This window comes from Anser anser (assembly GCF_964211835.1).
Source record: "Anser anser genome assembly, contig: HAP1_SCAFFOLD_398, whole genome shotgun sequence".
NCBI classification, from domain to species: Eukaryota; Metazoa; Chordata; class Aves; order Anseriformes; family Anatidae; genus Anser; species Anser anser.
In genome coordinates this window covers 43001-66798 of record NW_028153995.1, presented here as the reverse complement: position 1 = coordinate 66798, position 23798 = coordinate 43001, and the positions used below count along the sequence as shown (strand labels likewise).

The 23798-nt window shown below is 47.3% G+C and overlaps 2 long non-coding RNA genes across 2 annotated transcripts in view; both read left to right on the top strand.

Annotated features, from left to right (window-relative positions):
- The first annotated feature begins 246 nt into the window (after positions 1–246).
- The window catches only part of LOC310890988, a 31868-nt gene continuing 8316 nt past the window's right edge, over positions 247–23798 (top strand). The window contains exon 1 of the long non-coding RNA XR_014577385.1: positions 247–374. This is a non-coding gene — a long non-coding RNA (uncharacterized lncRNA). The remainder of the gene's footprint in view (positions 375–23798) is intronic.
- Positions 8043–22818, top strand: LOC310890987. Its single transcript, XR_014577384.1, has 2 exons — positions 8043–8236; positions 22650–22818. It is a non-coding gene; the product is annotated as an uncharacterized lncRNA (long non-coding RNA).

Below are 23798 nucleotides of genomic sequence, written 5' to 3'. Positions count from 1 at the left end.
GGTTGCGGATGAGCCATCCGTACTGGACGTCTCGGCATGTGTGAGCTACTGAGGAGAAGGCGAGTGAAGTGTCTGCGGTGTAGTGTATGGCTAGTAGCAGGCCTGTTAGGATTTGTGTGGCTAAGCAGATGGCTAGAAGGGAGCCGAAGTTTCATCAGGCAGAGATGTTGGAGGGGGCGGGTAGGTCGATTAGGGAGTTGTTGATTATTTTTAGTAGGGGATGGGATTTGCGGATGTTAGGGGCCATTAGTGAGTCTGTGTGTTATTAGGATTATTACCAGGATGGAGAGGGCGAAGGATCCTAGGTAGGCCTTAATTAGCCCTGTGTGTATTGAGGTTGCGGCTTTGCTTGCGGCTACTTGTAGTTCAGCAAGGCCCTCTGGCCCTATTTTTTTGAGTCAGGAGAGGTCGATCAAGTGTAGGGCAATGTTTTGTCCCTTTTCTAGTAGGTTTTTGGAGAAGAATCGGTGTACTAGGGGGTTGAAGTACCCTAATGCAGAGGAGAAGTTTATGAGGGGGTTTGGTTTGGGGTGAGTGAGGGTGTGTGTTATGTTCGATAGTTCTAGGGCTAGGATGATTCCTAGGATTGTTATGAGGATGGCAGCGGTTTTGGTGATAAGGGGTATGGTTATTGGGGGGGTTTTGGTTGGTGTGATGAAAGAGGTAATGATTATTCCTGCTGTAATGCTGCCTAGGGCGAGTCGGGTTAGGGGGGCGGTGATTAGTGGGTTGTTTTCGTTTATTGATACTATTGGGGGGATTCGGGTTTGTCCAGCTTGGACTAGGATGGTTATGCGGATGCTGTAGGTTGCGGTGAATGCTGTGGCTATAAGGGTTAGGAGTAGGGCTCAAGTATTTAGGTATGATGTGTTTAAGCTTTCGATGATGAGGTCTTTTGAGTAGAATCCGGCTAGGAATGGGGTTCCTATCAGCGCCAGGTTTCCGATGGTTAGGCAGGAAGTAGTGACTGGGAGTATTTTCTGTAGGCCTCCTATCTTTCGGATATCTTGTTCTCCGTTTAGGTTGTGGATGATAGACCCTGAGCATAGGAATAGTATGGCTTTAAAGAAGGCATGGGTTGAGATGTGTAGGAAGGCTAGTTGTGGGAGGTTTAGTCCGATAGTGACTATTATTAGTCCTAGTTGGCTGGATGTTGAGAAAGCAATGATTTTTTTGATGTCATTTTGGGTTAGGGCGCATGTGGCAGCGAATAGGGTTGATAGAGCACCTAGGCATAGGCAGGCAGTTAGGGCTGTCTGGTTGGTGGCTAGCAGGGGGTGCATGCGGATGAGCAGGAAGATTCCGGCTACTACTATGGTACTGGAGTGCAGTAGGGCTGATACTGGGGTGGGGCCTTCTATTGCTGCGGGCAGTCATGGGTGGAGTCCAAATTGGGCGGATTTTCCTGCGGCTGCGAGGATTAATCCTATGAGGGGGAGGATTGGGGTTTGGTGGGGGTGTACGGCTTGTTGGATCTCTCAGGTGTTGAATGTTGAAGCTAGTCATGCTATGCTCAGGATCAGTCCGATGTCTCTGATTCGGTTGTAGATTACGGCTCGTAGGGCGGCGGTGTTGGCATCTGCTCGGCCTTGTCATCAGCCGATGAGAAGGAAGGACATGATTCGTACTCCTTCCCAGCCTACGAATAGGAGGAATATGTTGTTTGCGGTTGTTAGGAGGAGTATGGCGACTAGGAATGTCAGTAGGTAGGTGAAAAATTTTGTTACGTATGGCTCTGAGGCCATGTATCATATGGCGAATTGTAGGATTGATCATGTTACAAATAGGGCGATTGGAAGAAATGTTATTGAGTATTGGTCTATTTTTAGGCTCAGGGGGATTTTAAAGTTTATAATGAATTTTCACTCCCAGTGGCAGGTGACAGATTCTACTCCCGAGTAGATGAATGCGGTTGTAGGGGCTAGGCTAATTAGGAATGCGGTTTTAACAGCGCGGGTGGTGGCTTGTGGGGTGTTTTTAAAGTTTTTAAATAGAAATGGCAGGATGATTGGGGTTAGGAGGATTGTCAGCGTGAGTAGTGTGAGGGAGTTGATTAGTAGTGTGGGGTTCACTACTTTTACTTGGATTTGCACCAAGATGGGTGGTTCCTAAGACCAGTGGATTGCTGTTATCCTTTAAAAGTAAGGGGGCTGAGGTTTTAGGCTCAGATGTAAGAGTTAGCAGCTCTTGTTGGTTAAACCCTCCCCTCGGCAGGTAAGAAGGTTTGAACTTCTATTCTTAGAATCACAGTCTAATGTTTGGTTTAAACTATACTTGCATGAGGGGATTCCGGAGATCAGTTCGGGTTTGAGGATTAGGAGGAATATTGGGATAATGTGGAGTGTTATGAGCAGGTGTTCTCGCGTGGTTGAGTTTTGCATAGATGTGATGTGGGAGGGGATTGAGCCTCGTTGGGTCATTAGTAGTATGAATAAGGTGTAGGAGGCGGTTAGTAGGGTTGCGATTCCTGTTAGGATGATCGTGAAGGCAGATCAGTTGAATAAGGTGATTATAATGGTTAGCTCTGCTATGAGGTTTGTTGTTGGGGGTAAGGCTATGTTTGTTAGATTGGCCAGCAATCATCAGGTAGCTATGAGTGGTAGGAGAGGTTGTAGGCCTCGTGTGAGTAGTAGAATTCGGCTGTGCGTACGTTCATAGTTTGTGTTGGCTAGGCAGAATAGTATGGAGGAAGTTAGTCCATGGGAAATTATTAGGATCATTGCCCCTGAGAATGATCAGTGGGTTTGGATTATTCCTGCGGCGATAACTAGGCCTATGTGGCTAACGGATGAATAAGCGATTAGTGATTTTAGGTCTGTCTGTCGTAGGCAGATTGAGCTAGTCATTAGGGCGCCTCATAGGGCCAGGGTTAGGAAGGGGTAGTGCAGGAGGTTGGACAGTGGGCCCATAAATAGAGTGACTCGTATAATTCCGTATCCTCCTAGCTTTAGTAGTAGGGCGGCGAGGAGTATTGAGCCTGCGATGGGTGCTTCTACGTGGGCTTTTGGCAGTCAGAGGTGTAGGCCGTATAGTGGGGCTTTTACTATGAATGCTATGAGCAGTGCTAGACCTGATAGTATTCCTGTCCATGAGGTGGATAGGGTTGGGTGGGTTAGTTGTAGGGTTGGCAGGTGCAGGGTGCCAATTTTCACGTATAGGTGTATGATTGTGATTAGCAGGGGTAGAGAGCTTACTGGCGTGTAGAATAGCAGGTAGATGCCAGCGCTTAGGCGTTCTGGTTGGTTCCCCCATCGGGTGATTAAGATTAGGGTGGGAATGAGGGTTGCTTCAAATGAGATGTAAAATAGTGCTAGTTCTGTGGTGGAAAAGGCTAGTAGGATGAATGGCTGGACTGCGACTAAGGTTGAGATAAAGATTCGTTTGCGTTGTAGGGGTTCTTGTTGCAGGTGGTTTTGGCTTGCTATGATTATGAGTGGGAGTAGTCAGCAGGATAGTACTAGGAGGGGGGATGAGATTTGGTCAATTCCTGTTCAGTTGGATAAAAATTTGTAGGGGTAGTAGGTTGGGATTAATCACTGTAGGCTTAGGGCAGCGATTAGGAGGCTGTATAAGGTGGTGTTAGTCCATAGAAATTTTGGTGGAGACAGCAGGGCTGTTGGAAGAAGTATGATTGTGGGTAGGATGATTTTTAGCATTGCAGGAGGTTTAGGTTGTGTAGATGGTCGGAGCCATGTGTGCGGGTGGAGGCTACTAGGATGGCCAGGCCTGTGCCCGCCTCACACGCTGAGAAGGTTAGCATGAGAATTGGTACCATGGTGAATGAGGAGACTTGGTTTTCGATGGATCATATTGATAGGCCTACGAATATCGATAATATTATGCTTTCAAGGCATAGTAGGGCGGATACTAGGTGGGTTCGGTGGAAGGCTAGTCCTAGTCCGCTGAAAATGAAGGCTGAGTAGAAGCTTAAATGTAGGGGCGACATAAGAAAGTTACAGGGTTGGCTGTAATCTGCTGGGTCGAAACCAGCTATCTTTTTGGTTAGACTAACTTTCTGTTATTCTGCTCATTCTAGGCCCCCTTGAATTCACTCGTAGGCCAGTCCGAGTGTTAGGAGAAGGAGGATCACTACAGTTCAGGTGAGGGTCATTAGGGGGGATTGGAGTTGGACGGCTCATGGCAGGGGGAGTAGGAGGGCAATTTCTAGGTCGAATAGGACGAACAGGATGGCTACTGAGGAAGAATCGGACTGAGAATGGTAATCGAGCAGATCCAAGTGGGTCGAATCCACATTCGTACGGTGAGAGTTTCTCTGAGTCGGGGTTTATTTGGGCGAGTCAGAAGTTTAATGCGGTTAGGGCGGCGCTTAGGATTGATGATAGGGCGAATATGAACATGAGTGCGTTCATTGCTCTCCTCTGGGTTTATACCAGATTCTAGAGATTGGAAGTCAATTGTAATTAATATACTAGAAGAGCAAGATCCTCATCAGTAGATGGTTATGTAGAGGAATAGTCAGATGACGTCTACGAAGTGTCAGTATCAGGCTGCTGCCTCGAATCCGAAGTGGTGGTCTGATGTAAAGTGGAACTTGATCAGTCGGAAGAGGCAGACGGTCAGGAAGGAGGATCCGATGATTACGTGGAGTCCGTGGAATCCAGTGGCAACGAAGAAGGTAGATCCGTAGACGCTATCAGCGATTGAGAATGGGGCTTCGTGGTATTCTATTGCTTGTAGGGCTGTGAAGTAGAATCCCAGGAGGATCGTTAGGGTTAGGGCGTGGATGGCGTGTTTTCGGTTTCCTTCTGTGATGCTGTGATGGGCTCACGTTACGGTAACGCCTGAGGCTAGTAGGATGGCTGTGTTTAGTAGGGGGACTTCTATCGGGTTGAGTGGTTTAATTCCTGTTGGGGGTCATTGGCCTCCTAGTTCTGGGGTTGGGGCCAGGCTCGAGTGGAAGAACGCTCAGAAGAACCCTAAGAAGAAGAATGCTTCGGATGTGATGAAAAGGATTATGCCGTATCGTAGGCCTTTTTGGACTGTGGGAGTGTGATGGCCTTGGAAGGTGCTTTCTCGTACAATGTCTCGTCATCATTGGAGTATTACTAGGAGTATTGAGATGAGGCCTAGGGTTAGTAGTATGGATGAGTTGTAGTGGAATCACATGATTAATCCTGAGGTTGTGAGTAGGGCGGCGGCTGCCCCGAAGATTGGTCAAGGGCTTGGGTCAACTATGTGGTATGAGTGTGCTTGGTGTGCCATTAGATGTTTTCTTGTAAGTATAGGCTTAGAAGGAGCACGAAGACGTAGGCCTGGATTATGGCTACTGCTACTTCTAGGATGGTTAGGAGTAGTAGGATGATTATTGTTAGGATGGATACTGCAGGAAGGGTGGGTATTAATGCAATGGAGGCTGTAGAGATGAGTTGGATGAGTAAGTGTCCTGCTGTAAGGTTGGCTGTAAGGCGGACTCCGAGGGCTAGGGGGCGGATTAGTAGGCTGGTTGTTTCGATCAGGATTAGTGCGGGGATTAGGGGTGTAGGGGTACCTTCGGGTAATAGGTGGGCTAAAGAGGCTGATGGTTGGTTTCGTAGGCCTGTTAGTAGTGTGGCGAGCCATAGTGGGAAGGCTAGGGCTATGTTCATAGATAGTTGGGTGGTTGGGGTGAATGTATATGGAAGGAGGCCTAGAAGGTTGATTGTAAGAAGTATGATTATTAGGGATGTAAATATTATGGCTCATTTGTGGCCATTTTTGTTGAGTGGGACTATTAGTTGTTTTGTGATTAGGTGAAGGAGTCATGTTTGGATAGTAGAAAGGCGGTTGTTGATTCATCGGTTGTTTGGGGACGGGAATAGTAGGGCTGGGAAGAGTAGGGATAGTAGGATTAAGGGGATGCCAAATAGATTGGGGCTGGAAAATTGGTCAAAGAAGCTTAGGTTCATGGTCAGGATCATGGTGTGGGTTTGGTAGTGAGGGAGGTCTTATTTGATGGGGGGTTGGTTGTGGTGAAGGCTAGTAGTTTTGGTTGGATGAGGAGTGCTAGGGTTAATCAGGTTATAATTATGATTGAAAATCATGGTGCGGGGTTAAGCTGTGGCATATCATTAAGGAGGGGGAAGTCCCTCTTTGGCTAGCTTAAAAGGCTAGTGCTGTTGCATAGCTTCTTAATGATTAGGATGATGATAGAAGGGACGATCAGGCCTCGAAATGTGGGAGTGGGGTTGATTCTACTACAATGGGTATGTAGCTGTGATTAGCCCCGCAAATTTCTGAGCATTGTCCGTAAAAAATCCCAGGCCGGGTGGTAATGAATGAAGTTTGGTTTAGTCGGCCTGGGATTGCGTCTGTTTTAACTCCGAGCGTTGGGACTGCTCAGGAGTGGAGTACGTCTCCTGCAGTAATGATCACGCGGATGGGGGATTCTATTGGGATAACTACGCGGTGGTCAACTTCTAGCAGTCGGAAGTGGCCGTTGGGTAAGTCTGGGGTGGGCACTATGTAGGAGTCGAATGATAGGTCTTTGAAGTCTGTGTATTCGTAGCTTCAGTATCATTGGTGGCCGATGGCTTTTAGGGTGAGGTCTGGTTCGTCGATTTCGTCCATTATGTAGAGGATTTGTAGGGATGGGAGGGCGAGGAGTACCAGGACGATAGCAGGTAGGATTGTCCAGATCAGCTCTACTTCTTGGGCGTCTACAGCATTGGACGAGAGTTTTTCTGTTAGTATGTGGGCTAAAAGGTAGAGAACTAGGCTGCAGATAGCTAGGGCAACGATTAGGGCGTGGTCGTGGAATTCAACGAGTTCTTCTATGATGGGTGATGAGGCGTCTTGGAATCCTAGTTGGGAGTGGTTGGCCACATGAGATGTACAGGATTTTTACCTGTGATTTAGTCTTGACAAGGCTATGTAATTGGTTTACTAACGTCTCATAAGAAAGAAGCATGAGCGGTTAATGCAGTTGGCTTGAAACCAGCATGTGAGGGTTCGATTCCTTCCTTTCTTGTACTTGGACGAAGGCCGGTTCCTCGAAAGTATGGTATGGGGGAGGGCAGCCGTGGATTCATTCAACGTTTGTGGTAGTTAGTTCTGGTTGTAGGACTTTTCGTTTGGCCGGAAAGGCTTCTCAGATGATGAATATTAGTATGATTACGGCTACTATTGAGATTAGGGAGCCGATGGAGGAAATGGTGTTTCATAGTGTGTAGGAATCGGGATAGTCCGAGTATCGTCGGGGTATTCCTGCTAGGCCTAGGAAGTTCTGGGGGAAGAACGTTAGGTTTACTCCTGTAAATATTACCCCGAAGTGGGCTTTTGCTCATGTTTGGTGTAGGGTAAACCCAGTGAGTAGTGGGAATCAGTGAGTAAATCCTGCTAGAGGCCATCCTAGTATAGGTAGAAGGTAAGTAAGGCCAATTTGGGGCTGTAAACTAGGATGATGGCGATTCAGCCTAAGTGGGAGATGGACGAGAAGGCTAGGATTTTGCGTGTTTGTGTTTGGTTCAGTCCTATTCAGCCTCCTAGTGCTGTTGAGGCTAGGGCCATGGCGGTGAGTAGAGCTGGGTCGAGGGATTTGGATGTTAGTAGGAGCAGGGTTAGTGGGGGGAATTTTATGAGGGTCGAGAGTAGCAGGGCTGTTATTAGTGGCGATCCTTGTAGTACTTCTGGGAATCAGAAGTGAAATGGCACTAGGCCCAGTTTAATAGCGATTGCTGCTGTCAGTAGTAGACAGGAGGTTGGGTGGTTTATTTGTGTGATGTCTCATTGGCCGGTGACTCAGGCATTGGTTATGCTAGAGAATAGGACCAGGGCGGAAGCAGCTGCTTGGGTTAGGAAGTATTTCGTTGCGGCTTCTACTGCTCGTGGGTGGTGGGATTTGGCAATTAGGGGAATGATGGCTAGTGCGTTGATCTCCAGTCCTGTCCAGGCCAGAACTCAGTGGTTGCTGGAAATTGTGATTGTGGTGCCCAAGATGAGGCTGAAGGTTATGATTGGGGTCGCGTAAGGGTTCATTAGTAGAGGAGGGGGTTAAACCATCATTTTCGGGGTATGGGCCCGATAGCTTGATTAGCTGACTCTACTAGAAAATAATATAAGGGAAGTATGGAGAATTTTGATTTCTCTTGTGTGGGTTCAATTCCTACTTTTCTAAGGTCAACAGGAAATGAGAGGGCTGTTATACCTCTATGTTCACTTTATCATAGTGACCCTTTGTAGTTCAGGCACATTTCCTTATGTAAGGAGGTAGGCCTGCATAGCAGATAGGTATGCTGATGTGTCAGAGGCACAGAGCTAGTGTGAGGGGTAGGAAGTTTTTTCATAGTAGGTGCATTAGTTGGTCATATCGGAATCGTGGGTATGAAGCTCGGACCCATAAGAAACCAGAAGATAGTAGGAGGACTTTTGTGGCTAGGATGATGGGGAATAGTTCTGTGGGTGGCCCTAGGGCGCTTGGGTTTAGGAATATGATGGCTGTAAGTGTATTTATTAGCATAATGTTCGCATATTCAGCTAGGAAGAATAAGGCGAAGGGTCCTGCGGCGTATTCAACGTTAAACCCTGAGACTAGCTCAGATTCACCCTCTGTGAGGTCAAAAGGAGCTCGGTTTGTCTCTGCTAGGGTGGATACGTATCATATTATTGCTAGGGGTCATGAGGAGAAAATGAAGTATAGAGGCTCCTGTGCGACGGCAAAGGAGCTGAGTGTGTAGCTTCCGCTTAGTATGATTATTGATAGCAGGATTATGGCCAGTGTCACTTCGTATGAAATGGTCTGTGCTACTGCCCGTAGGGCTCCGATTAGTGCGTATTTTGAGTTCGAGGCTCAGCCTGATCATAGGACTGAGTAGACGGCTAGGCTTGACATGGCTATTAGGAAGAGAACTCCGAGGTTTAGATCTGCTAGGGGAAATGGGAGTGGTAGTGGTGCTCAAGTGGTGAGGGCTAGGACAAGGGCTAGTATTGGTATCAGAATGAATAGAAGTGGGGAAGAGGTAGAGGGTCGGATGGGCTCTTTGGTAAATAGTTTCAGTCCGTCCGCAAATGGTTGAAGTAGGCCAAAAAGCCCGACAACGTTAGGGCCTTTGCGGGATTGTATGTAGCTTAGGATTTTCCGTTCTACTAGGGTTAGGAAGGCTACGGCAATCAGGATTGGGATGATGTATAGGAGGGATATAATGAGGCAGCTTAGTGTTGTTATTTGAATCATGGGTGAAGCTAGGGAGAGGATTTGAACCTCTGGGGAAAGGGCTTAAGCCTTCTGCACTTGCCGGGCTCTGCCACTCTAGCTGGTCCTTTTCTAGGATTGAAAGTGGTGGGGGAAGGCCCTCTTCACGGTTTAGTTGGTTTCACTGCTTAGGGGGGGGGGCGTGCTTGTGGTATTGGCCCCACTTTCCCGGTCCTTTCGTACTGGGGAGAGTGTGTCATAGATAGAAACCGACCTGGATTGCTCCGGTCTGAACTCAGATCACGTAGGACTGTTAATCGTTGAACAAACGAACCCTTAATAGCGGCTGCACCATTAGGATGTCCTGATCCAACATCGAGGTCGTAAACCCCCCTGTCGATATGGGCTCTTGAGGGGGATTGCGCTGTTATCCCTGGGGTAGCTTGGTCCATTAATCAATTATATTGGGTCTGGTCACTGTTAGCACTTTGAGGGGTAGCTCTAGGTAAAGAGGTATGGTCTTGTTTTTGGAGGATTTGTTCTCCTCCAAGGTCGCCCCAACCGAAAAATATCGACCAGGCTCTGCGATGGTAGTGGCCCCAGTGGGGTTGATTGAGGATTCGCGGTGGTCGTTGATTTTTAAGTTCCACAGGGTCTTCTCGTCTTATGTTCACATCCCCGCTTTTGCACGGGGAGATCAATTTCACTGATTATCTGTGAGAGACAGTTAAGACCTCGTTTAGCCATTCATACAAGTCTCGATTTATGGGACAATTGATTGCGCTACCTTTGCACGGTTAGGATACCGCGGCCGTTAAACCTAAGTCACCGGGCAGGCATCACCTTCAATACTTGTTTAATTTGCTGAAGGCTATGTTTTTGGTAAACAGTCGGGCCTTATTAATTTGCCGAGTTCCTTTCACAGATTTTAATCGCTCTTATAGGCGCTCCTGAGTCGGGTTAACAGGGTTAGTTAATACGTGGTCTTGTAGGGGTTTTTGTATCTGTCTAGGTCTGTTAATAATGTTTCTATGTAAGCTTGCGCCGTTAGAGGGGTGTGGCCCTGAGTTACTTATTTTAGCATTAATTCTCCTATATTCATAGGTTGACCTGTTTGTGATAAGGGAATCATCTTATTTTGGTATTTTTAGGTGGTGGAGCTTTGACGCACTCTTTTTTGATGGCTGCTTTAGGGCCCACGGTAGGATCAGTAGTAAGAATTATCCGCTAGTCGAGGTTGTGTCCTTTTTTAATGGAGCTGTCCCTCCATTAAATAGCTCTTAATCATCTCATTAGGGTTCAGGATGTCCGGTAGGGAGGATTAAGGGGGAACTTAGATTCGTTTCACAGGTAACCAGCTATCACCCAGCTCGGTTGGCTTTTCACCTCTACTGACAAGTCATCCCACTCTTTTGCAACAGAGACGGGTTCGCTCTCTTTAACTGCTTGAAAGTAGCTCGCTTGGGTTTCGGGGGGGCAAACTTTAGTTCACTTTGCTTGGTTGTTCTCGCTAAACCATGATGCAAAAGGTACAAGGGTTGATCTTTGCTGTCTGTCGCTTTGATTGTTTCACTGCTATTTCATCTTTCCCTTACGGTACTGGGGTCTCTATCGCGTCTAAGTGTCTTTTCTATCGCCTATACTAAGACTGTAAAATGCTTTAGTTTAATTAGTTTAGTAAATTCTTTAGTTTTGGTGTACTATTTGTGTGGTTGAGCTAGAGGGGGGGCTTCAAGACGATCCGGTCTAGTAGATATCTTTCAGGTGTAAGCTGAGTGCTTTGGTGTTATAGCTACGTCTTGATATTCTAAGTACACCTTCCGGTACACTTACCTTGTTACGACTTACCTCATCTTCAGCGTATTTATGGTATTAGTTATGTGGGATGTGGCTTTTGAGGAGGGTGACGGGCGGTATGTACGTGCCCCAGGGCCGGCTTAAAGTAGGCTCTATTGTCCCACTTTACTGCTAAATCCGCCTTCCAGAAGTGGTTTCACGCTTCTTTCCGTGTGCCCTATGAATAGGGAATGTAGCCCATTTCTTCCACTCCATAGGCTATACCTTGACCTGTCTTATTAGCGGGGTGCTATTGTGTCCACTGTTGTGCTCTCATTCGAGGTGGGCTGGCGACGGCGGTATGTAGGCTGTGTTGGCAAGGGGTGGTTGGGTTAATCGGGGATTATCGATTGTAGAACAGGCTCCTCTAGGTGGGTTTGGGGCACCGCCAAGTCCTTAGAGTTTTAAGCGTTTGTGCTCGTAGTTCTCTGGCGGATACTTCGGTAAAGTAAGTATCAAGATTTAGGGCCAGGCATAGTGGGGTATCTAATCCCAGTTTGGGCCCTGGCTTTCGTGGGTTTAAATCAGTCGTTAGTTCCTAAGATCATCTTAATGGTGTGTTTAGGTGCATCTTGGGCTTATGACAGCTCAGTTGCATTTTGATCTTAGTTAGCTAGGATAGGCATTTTACCACTCTTTACGCCGTGTCAATAGGACGGTTGATTTGGGTTTCTTGTATGACCGCGGTGGCTGGCACAAGATTTACCAACCCTTGAAGTTAGGCTGTTGCTATAACTAAGTCAAGTTTGCACTCATTGCTTAATGTTAATTACTGCTGAATACCCGTGGGGGCGTGGCTTAGCGAGGCGTCTTGGGCTACTACTTGGGTGTGCCTGATACCCGCTCCTCAAGGCCTGTATGGGGGTAGGTGGTCGAGGGCGTTTACACTGGGGCGCGGATACTTGCATGTATATATTTAGCAAAAACCAACCGTAAGGTTAGGACTAAGTCTTTTGTCCGCAGGCATGTTTTATGCCATCTTGGCAACTTCAGTGCCATGCTTTGTGTTAAGCTATGTGGACGGGGGTGTGGTTAGCTGATAGTTGAGTGGTGAGTGAGAGTGAAGTATATGAAATTATTGCTTGTGTTTACTATTTTTAGTACTGGAGTTTCTCTAATAAGTTTAAGTTATTTTGTATGTGTTTGTGTGTATATATACATCGTTCCGATGATGTCATGGAAGGGATGATTAATGGAGTTTTAGAGGTAGTTTGCTGGGATTGGGCGATGAAGGTTTATGCTACATGGTGGTTAGCGAAAGTTTACTGGTTTAGTTTGTGAAGCGCAGGGGTTGCGCTTAATGATTTGTTGTTTTGTGCTATGTCCAACGAGCATTCATCCAATAGCCCCATTTAACCCGGAGGGTGGAGGTAACATTAACTGAATGTGGTCAAAGTGCATCAGTGTCAGGATGATTCCCCATATACGCCAACCGTCTCATCGAGGGACCCTTGAAATATAGGATAGGCCGTGAGGCAGGTGTGTCCAGGCTTAGATTGTGGGACCCCCGAGATCACTGGGAATAGCCACCTGTGAGGTAACCCCGGAAAAAATAAGAGGAACCAGAGGCGCCAAAAAGCTGGAACATGCCGCGATTACGCATTGAGAAGGTGAAAGTACTCACAGATGCCACTTTGAAGGGCAAGGAGGGGTGAGTGAACCCAATGGATGGCCCTGACCGAGGAACCAGAGGCGCAAAAATGTGAGGAGGGCGAGGGGTTTAGGGGGAACGTATGGGCCTGAAGCTAGTCATACCGGACATTATGTGCAACGGGTTGCTGATTTCACGTGAGGAGTACGATTAATAAATCCGTCTGATACGAACTGCATGAGATATGTGGTGGAGAGTTGTTGTTGGAGCATGTCCTGTGAGCATTCATTAAAATGGGGTCTTGTTATGCGCTTGAGTGGAGTTGTATTGGGTGTTGTGGGGTATGGTCCTAGAACATTCATGCCGGGTGGTTTGGTAGGAGTGTGGTTAAGGGTTTAATGGCCGTGTACATGTATGGGTTTAGCACCTGCTTATAAGATAGTCCGTATATAATGTATATTACTGGTACTATAGTATGTATGTATATGGGGTATATAAATTTATGCACGAATATGCATAACCAAATACCCCCGCCTCGGGGGGGGAGGGGGGGGGGGGTTAAGCATAATGGCATAGATGGGGTAGAATTATTGGGGGCTTGCGGTTAGTTCCTGTAGTTGAGAACAATGGCGGCTTTTCGAGCCGCAGGCCTCGGGTAGTGTCTGGGCAGGAATAATGACTTATTTTATGTTTTTTTTAGGGATTTGCTTTGCGGTGGGTGTTTTGGGTGTGGCGTCGAATCCTTCGCCGTATTATGGGGTTGTTGGTTTGGTGTTAGCGTCTGTGGCGGGGTGCGGGTGGTTGCTGGGCCTTGGGGTTTCGTTCGTGGCTTTAGTGCTGTTTATGGTGTATTTGGGGGGTATGCTGGTGGTGTTTGTTTATTCAGTAGCTTTAGCAGCGGAGCCTTTCCCTGGGGCTTGGGGGGATTGACGGGTGATTGGATGTGCAGTAGCGTTTGTGGCAATTGTTTTTGGGGGGTTGGTGTTTGGGGGGTTTATGGGGGCTTGGAAGTTCGGGGTTTCTACTGTGAATAATGTTGGGGTGTTTGTTGTTCGGTCGGATTTTAGTGGAGTTTCCATGTTTTATTCACATGGGGCAGGGATGTTTTTAGTGGCGGGTTGGGGGCTGTTGTTGACTTTGTTTGTTGTATTGGAGCTTGTGCGGGGGTTGTCGCGGGGTGCTATTCGGGCGGTTTAGGGGTTAGGGTCAGAGAATAGTTTATTGAAAATGCCAGCTTTGGGAGCTGGAGATAAAGGTTTGAGTCCTTTTTTTCTGAGTTTGGGGTACTCTAAGAAGTGGTAAGTCTTCAATCTTTGGTTTACAAGACCAATGTTTTTATAAACTATTAGAGTATTTAGCAGTTGAGTATTTTGTTTTCTAGGGCGCTTGCGGCGGGGAGGAGAAATAGGAGGATAGTGAAGTAGGCGATTGAAGCGAGTTGGCCGATGATGATGAATGGGTGTTCGACGGGTTGGCTTCCTACTCATGTTAGGACGAGGAGGTCGGCAACTAGTACTCAGAATAGGAGCTGGGAGAGTGGTCGGAATGTTATTGCTCGTTGTTTTGATTTGTGCAGGAATGGGATTAGGAATAGGATCAGTACGGAGGCGGCCAGTGCTAATATGCCTCCTAGTTTATTTGGGATTGAACGTAGGATGGCGTAGGCGAATAGGAAGTATCATTCTGGCTTGATGTGTGGTGGGGTTACTAGTGGGTTTGCTGGGGTGAAGTTTTCTGGGTCTCCCAGGAGGTTAACCGCTCATGCTTCTTTCTTATGAGACGTTAGTAAACCAATTACATAGCCTTGTCAAGACTAAATCACAGGTAAAAATCCTGTACATCTCATGTGGCCAACCACTCCCAACTAGGATTCCAAGACGCCTCATCACCCATCATAGAAGAACTCGTTGAATTCCACGACCACGCCCTAATCGTTGCCCTAGCTATCTGCAGCCTAGTTCTCTACCTTTTAGCCCACATACTAACAGAAAAACTCTCGTCCAATGCTGTAGACGCCCAAGAAGTAGAGCTGATCTGGACAATCCTACCTGCTATCGTCCTGGTACTCCTCGCCCTCCCATCCCTACAAATCCTCTACATAATGGACGAAATCGACGAACCAGACCTCACCCTAAAAGCCATCGGCCACCAATGATACTGAAGCTACGAATACACAGACTTCAAAGACCTATCATTCGACTCCTACATAGTGCCCACCCCAGACTTACCCAACGGCCACTTCCGACTGCTAGAAGTTGACCACCGCGTAGTTATCCCAATAGAATCCCCCATCCGCGTGATCATTACTGCAGGAGACGTACTCCACTCCTGAGCAGTCCCAACGCTCGGAGTTAAAACAGACGCAATCCCAGGCCGACTAAACCAAACTTCATTCATTACCACCCGGCCTGGGATTTTTTACGGACAATGCTCAGAAATTTGCGGGGCTAATCACAGCTACATACCCATTGTAGTAGAATCAACCCCACTCCCACATTTCGAGGCCTGATCGTCCCTTCTATCATCATCCTAATCATTAAGAAGCTATGCAACAGCACTAGCCTTTTAAGCTAGCCAAAGAGGGACTTCCCCCTCCTTAATGATATGCCACAGCTTAACCCCGCACCATGATTTTCAATCATAATTATAACCTGATTAACCCTAGCACTCCTCATCCAACCAAAACTACTAGCCTTCACCACAACCAACCCCCCATCAAATAAGACCTCCCTCACTACCAAACCCACACCATGATCCTGACCATGAACCTAAGCTTCTTTGACCAATTTTCCAGCCCCAATCTATTTGGCATCCCCTTAATCCTACTATCCCTACTCTTCCCAGCCCTACTATTCCCGTCCCCAAACAACCGATGAATCAACAACCGCCTTTCTACTATCCAAACATGACTCCTTCACCTAATCACAAAACAACTAATAGTCCCACTCAACAAAAATGGCCACAAATGAGCCATAATATTTACATCCCTAATAATCATACTTCTTACAATCAACCTTCTAGGCCTCCTTCCATACACATTCACCCCAACCACCCAACTATCTATGAACATAGCCCTAGCCTTCCCACTATGGCTCGCCACACTACTAACAGGCCTACGAAACCAACCATCAGCCTCTTTAGCCCACCTATTACCCGAAGGTACCCCTACACCCCTAATCCCCGCACTAATCCTGATCGAAACAACCAGCCTACTAATCCGCCCCCTAGCCCTCGGAGTCCGCCTTACAGCCAACCTTACAGCAGGACACTTACTCATCCAACTCATCTCTACAGCCTCCATTGCATTAATACCCACCCTTCCTGCAGTATCCATCCTAACAATAATCATCCTACTACTCCTAACCATCCTAGAAGTAGCAGTAGCCATAATCCAGGCCTACGTCTTCGTGCTCCTTCTAAGCCTATACTTACAAGAAAACATCTAATGGCACACCAAGCACACTCATACCACATAGTTGACCCAAGCCCTTGACCAATCTTCGGGGCAGCCGCCGCCCTACTCACAACCTCAGGATTAATCATGTGATTCCACTACAACTCATCCATACTACTAACCCTAGGCCTCATCTCAATACTCCTAGTAATACTCCAATGATGACGAGACATTGTACGAGAAAGCACCTTCCAAGGCCATCACACTCCCACAGTCCAAAAAGGCCTACGATACGGCATAATCCTTTTCATCACATCCGAAGCATTCTTCTTCTTAGGGTTCTTCTGAGCGTTCTTCCACTCGAACCTGGCCCCAACCCCAGAACTAGGAGGCCAATGACCCCCAACAGGAATTAAACCACTCAACCCGATAGAAGTCCCCCTACTAAACACAGCCATCCTACTAGCCTCAGGCGTTACCGTAACGTGAGCCCATCACAGCATCACAGAAGGAAACCGAAAACATGCCATCCACGCCCTAACCCTAACGATCCTCTTGGGATTCTACTTCACAGCCCTACAAGCAATAGAATACCACGAAGCCCCATTCTCAATCGCTGATAGCGTCTACGGATCTACCTTCTTCGTTGCCACTGGATTCCACGGACTCCACGTAATCATCGGATCCTCCTTCCTGACCGTCTGCCTCTTCCGACTGATCAAGTTCCACTTTACATCAGACCACCACTTCGGATTCGAGGCAGCAGCCTGATACTGACACTTCGTAGACGTCATCTGACTATTCCTCTACATAACCATCTACTGATGAGGATCTTGCTCTTCTAGTATATTAATTACAATTGACTTCCAATCTCTAGAATCTGGTATAAACCCAGAGGAGAGCAATGAACGCACTCATGTTCATATTCGCCCTATCATCAATCCTAAGCGCCGCCCTAACCGCATTAAACTTCTGACTCGCCCAAATAAACCCCGACTCAGAGAAACTCTCACCGTACGAATGTGGATTCGACCCACTTGGATCTGCTCGATTACCATTCTCAGTCCGATTCTTCCTCAGTAGCCATCCTGTTCGTCCTATTCGACCTAGAAATTGCCCTCCTACTCCCCCTGCCATGAGCCGTCCAACTCCAATCCCCCCTAATGACCCTCACCTGAACTGTAGTGATCCTCCTTCTCCTAACACTCGGACTGGCCTACGAGTGAATTCAAGGGGGCCTAGAATGAGCAGAATAACAGAAAGTTAGTCTAACCAAAAAGATAGCTGGTTTCGACCCAGCAGATTACAGCCAACCCTGTAACTTTCTTATGTCGCCCCTACATTTAAGCTTCTACTCAGCCTTCATTTTCAGCGGACTAGGACTAGCCTTCCACCGAACCCACCTAGTATCCGCCCTACTATGCCTTGAAAGCATAATATTATCGATATTCGTAGGCCTATCAATATGATCCATCGAAAACCAAGTCTCCTCATTCACCATGGTACCAATTCTCATGCTAACCTTCTCAGCGTGTGAGGCGGGCACAGGCCTGGCCATCCTAGTAGCCTCCACCCGCACACATGGCTCCGACCATCTACACAACCTAAACCTCCTGCAATGCTAAAAATCATCCTACCCACAATCATACTTCTTCCAACAGCCCTGCTGTCTCCACCAAAATTTCTATGGACTAACACCACCTTATACAGCCTCCTAATCGCTGCCCTAAGCCTACAGTGATTAATCCCAACCTACTACCCCTACAAATTTTTATCCAACTGAACAGGAATTGACCAAATCTCATCCCCCCTCCTAGTACTATCCTGCTGACTACTCCCACTCATAATCATAGCAAGCCAAAACCACCTGCAACAAGAACCCCTACAACGCAAACGAATCTTTATCTCAACCTTAGTCGCAGTCCAGCCATTCATCCTACTAGCCTTTTCCACCACAGAACTAGCACTATTTTACATCTCATTTGAAGCAACCCTCATTCCCACCCTAATCTTAATCACCCGATGGGGGAACCAACCAGAACGCCTAAGCGCTGGCATCTACCTGCTATTCTACACGCCAGTAAGCTCTCTACCCCTGCTAATCACAATCATACACCTATACGTGAAAATTGGCACCCTGCACCTGCCAACCCTACAACTAACCCACCCAACCCTATCCACCTCATGGACAGGAATACTATCAGGTCTAGCACTGCTCATAGCATTCATAGTAAAAGCCCCACTATACGGCCTACACCTCTGACTGCCAAAAGCCCACGTAGAAGCACCCATCGCAGGCTCAATACTCCTCGCCGCCCTACTACTAAAGCTAGGAGGATACGGAATTATACGAGTCACTCTATTTATGGGCCCACTGTCCAACCTCCTGCACTACCCCTTCCTAACCCTGGCCCTATGAGGCGCCCTAATGACTAGCTCAATCTGCCTACGACAGACAGACCTAAAATCACTAATCGCTTATTCATCCGTTAGCCACATAGGCCTAGTTATCGCCGCAGGAATAATCCAAACCCACTGATCATTCTCAGGGGCAATGATCCTAATAATTTCCCATGGACTAACTTCCTCCATACTATTCTGCCTAGCCAACACAAACTATGAACGTACGCACAGCCGAATTCTACTACTCACACGAGGCCTACAACCTCTCCTACCACTCATAGCTACCTGATGATTGCTGGCCAATCTAACAAACATAGCCTTACCCCCAACAACAAACCTCATAGCAGAGCTAACCATTATAATCACCTTATTCAACTGATCTGCCTTCACGATCATCCTAACAGGAATCGCAACCCTACTAACCGCCTCCTACACCTTATTCATACTACTAATGACCCAACGAGGCTCAATCCCCTCCCACATCACATCTATGCAAAACTCAACCACGCGAGAACACCTGCTCATAACACTCCACATTATCCCAATATTCCTCCTAATCCTCAAACCCGAACTGATCTCCGGAATCCCCTCATGCAAGTATAGTTTAAACCAAACATTAGACTGTGATTCTAAGAATAGAAGTTCAAACCTTCTTACCTGCCGAGGGGAGGGTTTAACCAACAAGAGCTGCTAACTCTTACATCTGAGCCTAAAACCTCAGCCCCCTTACTTTTAAAGGATAACAGCAATCCACTGGTCTTAGGAACCACCCATCTTGGTGCAAATCCAAGTAAAAGTAGTGAACCCCACACTACTAATCAACTCCCTCACACTACTCACGCTGACAATCCTCCTAACCCCAATCATCCTGCCATTTCTATTTAAAAACTTTAAAAACACCCCACAAGCCACCACCCGCGCTGTTAAAACCGCATTCCTAATTAGCCTAGCCCCTACAACCGCATTCATCTACTCGGGAGTAGAATCTGTCACCTGCCACTGGGAGTGAAAATTCATTATAAACTTTAAAATCCCCCTGAGCCTAAAAATAGACCAATACTCAATAACATTTCTTCCAATCGCCCTATTTGTAACATGATCAATCCTACAATTCGCCATATGATACATGGCCTCAGAGCCATACGTAACAAAATTTTTCACCTACCTACTGACATTCCTAGTCGCCATACTCCTCCTAACAACCGCAAACAACATATTCCTCCTATTCGTAGGCTGGGAAGGAGTACGAATCATGTCCTTCCTTCTCATCGGCTGATGACAAGGCCGAGCAGATGCCAACACCGCCGCCCTACGAGCCGTAATCTACAACCGAATCAGAGACATCGGACTGATCCTGAGCATAGCATGACTAGCTTCAACATTCAACACCTGAGAGATCCAACAAGCCGTACACCCCCACCAAACCCCAATCCTCCCCCTCATAGGATTAATCCTCGCAGCCGCAGGAAAATCCGCCCAATTTGGACTCCACCCATGACTGCCCGCAGCAATAGAAGGCCCCACCCCAGTATCAGCCCTACTGCACTCCAGTACCATAGTAGTAGCCGGAATCTTCCTGCTCATCCGCATGCACCCCCTGCTAGCCACCAACCAGACAGCCCTAACTGCCTGCCTATGCCTAGGTGCTCTATCAACCCTATTCGCTGCCACATGCGCCCTAACCCAAAATGACATCAAAAAAATCATTGCTTTCTCAACATCCAGCCAACTAGGACTAATAATAGTCACTATCGGACTAAACCTCCCACAACTAGCCTTCCTACACATCTCAACCCATGCCTTCTTTAAAGCCATACTATTCCTATGCTCAGGGTCTATCATCCACAACCTAAACGGAGAACAAGATATCCGAAAGATAGGAGGCCTACAGAAAATACTCCCAGTCACTACTTCCTGCCTAACCATCGGAAACCTGGCGCTGATAGGAACCCCATTCCTAGCCGGATTCTACTCAAAAGACCTCATCATCGAAAGCTTAAACACATCATACCTAAATACTTGAGCCCTACTCCTAACCCTTATAGCCACAGCATTCACCGCAACCTACAGCATCCGCATAACCATCCTAGTCCAAGCTGGACAAACCCGAATCCCCCCAATAGTATCAATAAACGAAAACAACCCACTAATCACCGCCCCCCTAACCCGACTCGCCCTAGGCAGCATTACAGCAGGAATAATCATTACCTCTTTCATCACACCAACCAAAACCCCCCCAATAACCATACCCCTTATCACCAAAACCGCTGCCATCCTCATAACAATCCTAGGAATCATCCTAGGCCCCTCATGTACAGGGCCACACCCCTCTAACGGCGCAAGCTTACATAGAAACATTATTAACAGACCTAGACAGATACAAAAACCCCTACAAGACCACGTATTAACTAACCCTGTTAACCCGACTCAGGAGCGCCTATAAGAGCGATTAAAATCTGTGAAAGGAACTCGGCAAATTAATAAGGCCCGACTGTTTACCAAAAACATAGCCTTCAGCAAATTAAACAAGTATTGAAGGTGATGCCTGCCCGGTGACTTAGGTTTAACGGCCGCGGTATCCTAACCGTGCAAAGGTAGCGCAATCAATTGTCCCATAAATCGAGACTTGTATGAATGGCTAAACGAGGTCTTAACTGTCTCTCACAGATAATCAGTGAAATTGATCTCCCCGTGCAAAAGCGGGGATGTGAACATAAGACGAGAAGACCCTGTGGAACTTAAAAATCAACGACCACCGCGAATCCTCAATCAACCCCACTGGGGCCACTACCATCGCAGAGCCTGGTCGATATTTTTCGGTTGGGGCGACCTTGGAGGAGAACAAATCCTCCAAAAACAAGACCATACCTCTTTACCTAGAGCTACCCCTCAAAGTGCTAACAGTGACCAGACCCAATATAATTGATTAATGGACCAAGCTACCCCAGGGATAACAGCGCAATCCCCCTCAAGAGCCCATATCGACAGGGGGGTTTACGACCTCGATGTTGGATCAGGACATCCTAATGGTGCAGCCGCTATTAAGGGTTCGTTTGTTCAACGATTAACAGTCCTACGTGATCTGAGTTCAGACCGGAGCAATCCAGGTCGGTTTCTATCTATGACACACTCTCCCCAGTACGAAAGGACCGGGAAAGTGGGGCCAATACCACAAGCACGCCCCCCCCCTCTAAGCAGTGAAACCAACTAAACCGTGAAGAGGGCCTTCCCCCACCACTTTCAATCCTAGAAAAGGACCAGCTAGAGTGGCAGAGCCCGGCAAGTGCAGAAGGCTTAAGCCCTTTCCCCAGAGGTTCAAATCCTCTCCCTAGCTTCACCCATGATTCAAATAACAACACTAAGCTGCCTCGTTATATCCCTCCTATACATCATCCCAATCCTGATTGCCGTAGCCTTCCTAACCCTAGTAGAACGGAAAATCCTAAGCTACATACAATCCCGCAAAGGCCCTAACGTTGTCGGGCCTTTTGGCCTACTTCAACCATTTGCGGACGGACTGAAACTATTTACCAAAGAGCCCATCCGACCCTCTACCTCTTCCCCACTTCTATTCATTCTGATACCAATACTAGCCCTTGTCCTAGCCCTCACCACTTGAGCACCACTACCACTCCCATTTCCCCTAGCAGATCTAAACCTCGGAGTTCTCTTCCTAATAGCCATGTCAAGCCTAGCCGTCTACTCAGTCCTATGATCAGGCTGAGCCTCGAACTCAAAATACGCACTAATCGGAGCCCTACGGGCAGTAGCACAGACCATTTCATACGAAGTGACACTGGCCATAATCCTGCTATCAATAATCATACTAAGCGGAAGCTACACACTCAGCTCCTTTGCCGTCGCACAGGAGCCTCTATACTTCATTTTCTCCTCATGACCCCTAGCAATAATATGATACGTATCCACCCTAGCAGAGACAAACCGAGCTCCTTTTGACCTCACAGAGGGTGAATCTGAGCTAGTCTCAGGGTTTAACGTTGAATACGCCGCAGGACCCTTCGCCTTATTCTTCCTAGCTGAATATGCGAACATTATGCTAATAAATACACTTACAGCCATCATATTCCTAAACCCAAGCGCCCTAGGGCCACCCACAGAACTATTCCCCGTCATCCTAGCCACAAAAGTCCTCCTACTATCTTCTGGTTTCTTATGGGTCCGAGCTTCATACCCACGATTCCGATATGACCAACTAATGCACCTACTATGAAAAAACTTCCTACCCCTCACACTAGCTCTGTGCCTCTGACACATCAGCATACCTATCTGCTATGCAGGCCTACCTCCTTACATAAGGAAATGTGCCTGAACTACAAAGGGTCACTATGATAAAGTGAACATAGAGGTATAACAGCCCTCTCATTTCCTGTTGACCTTAGAAAAGTAGGAATTGAACCCACACAAGAGAAATCAAAATTCTCCATACTTCCCTTATATTATTTTCTAGTAGAGTCAGCTAATCAAGCTATCGGGCCCATACCCCGAAAATGATGGTTTAACCCCCTCCTCTACTAATGAACCCTTACGCGACCCCAATCATAACCTTCAGCCTCATCTTGGGCACCACAATCACAATTTCCAGCAACCACTGAGTTCTGGCCTGGACAGGACTGGAGATCAACGCACTAGCCATCATTCCCCTAATTGCCAAATCCCACCACCCACGAGCAGTAGAAGCCGCAACGAAATACTTCCTAACCCAAGCAGCTGCTTCCGCCCTGGTCCTATTCTCTAGCATAACCAATGCCTGAGTCACCGGCCAATGAGACATCACACAAATAAACCACCCAACCTCCTGTCTACTACTGACAGCAGCAATCGCTATTAAACTGGGCCTAGTGCCATTTCACTTCTGATTCCCAGAAGTACTACAAGGATCGCCACTAATAACAGCCCTGCTACTCTCGACCCTCATAAAATTCCCCCCACTAACCCTGCTCCTACTAACATCCAAATCCCTCGACCCAGCTCTACTCACCGCCATGGCCCTAGCCTCAACAGCACTAGGAGGCTGAATAGGACTGAACCAAACACAAACACGCAAAATCCTAGCCTTCTCGTCCATCTCCCACTTAGGCTGAATCGCCATCATCCTAGTTTACAGCCCCAAATTGGCCTTACTTACCTTCTACCTATACACAATCATAACATCAGCCGTATTCCTAGCCCTTAACAAAATCAAAGCCCTTAACCTATCCATGATCACAACCTCATGAACAAAAACCCCAGTGCTAAACGCCACCCTAATACTAGTACTTTTATCCCTAGCAGGCCTCCCCCCATTAACAGGCTTTATACCAAAGTGACTTATCATCCAAGAACTAACTAAACAGGAAATAACACCAGCAGCCATGGCAATTGCCATGCTATCACTGCTCAGCCTCTTCTTCTACCTACGCCTCGCATACCACTCAACAATTACCCTT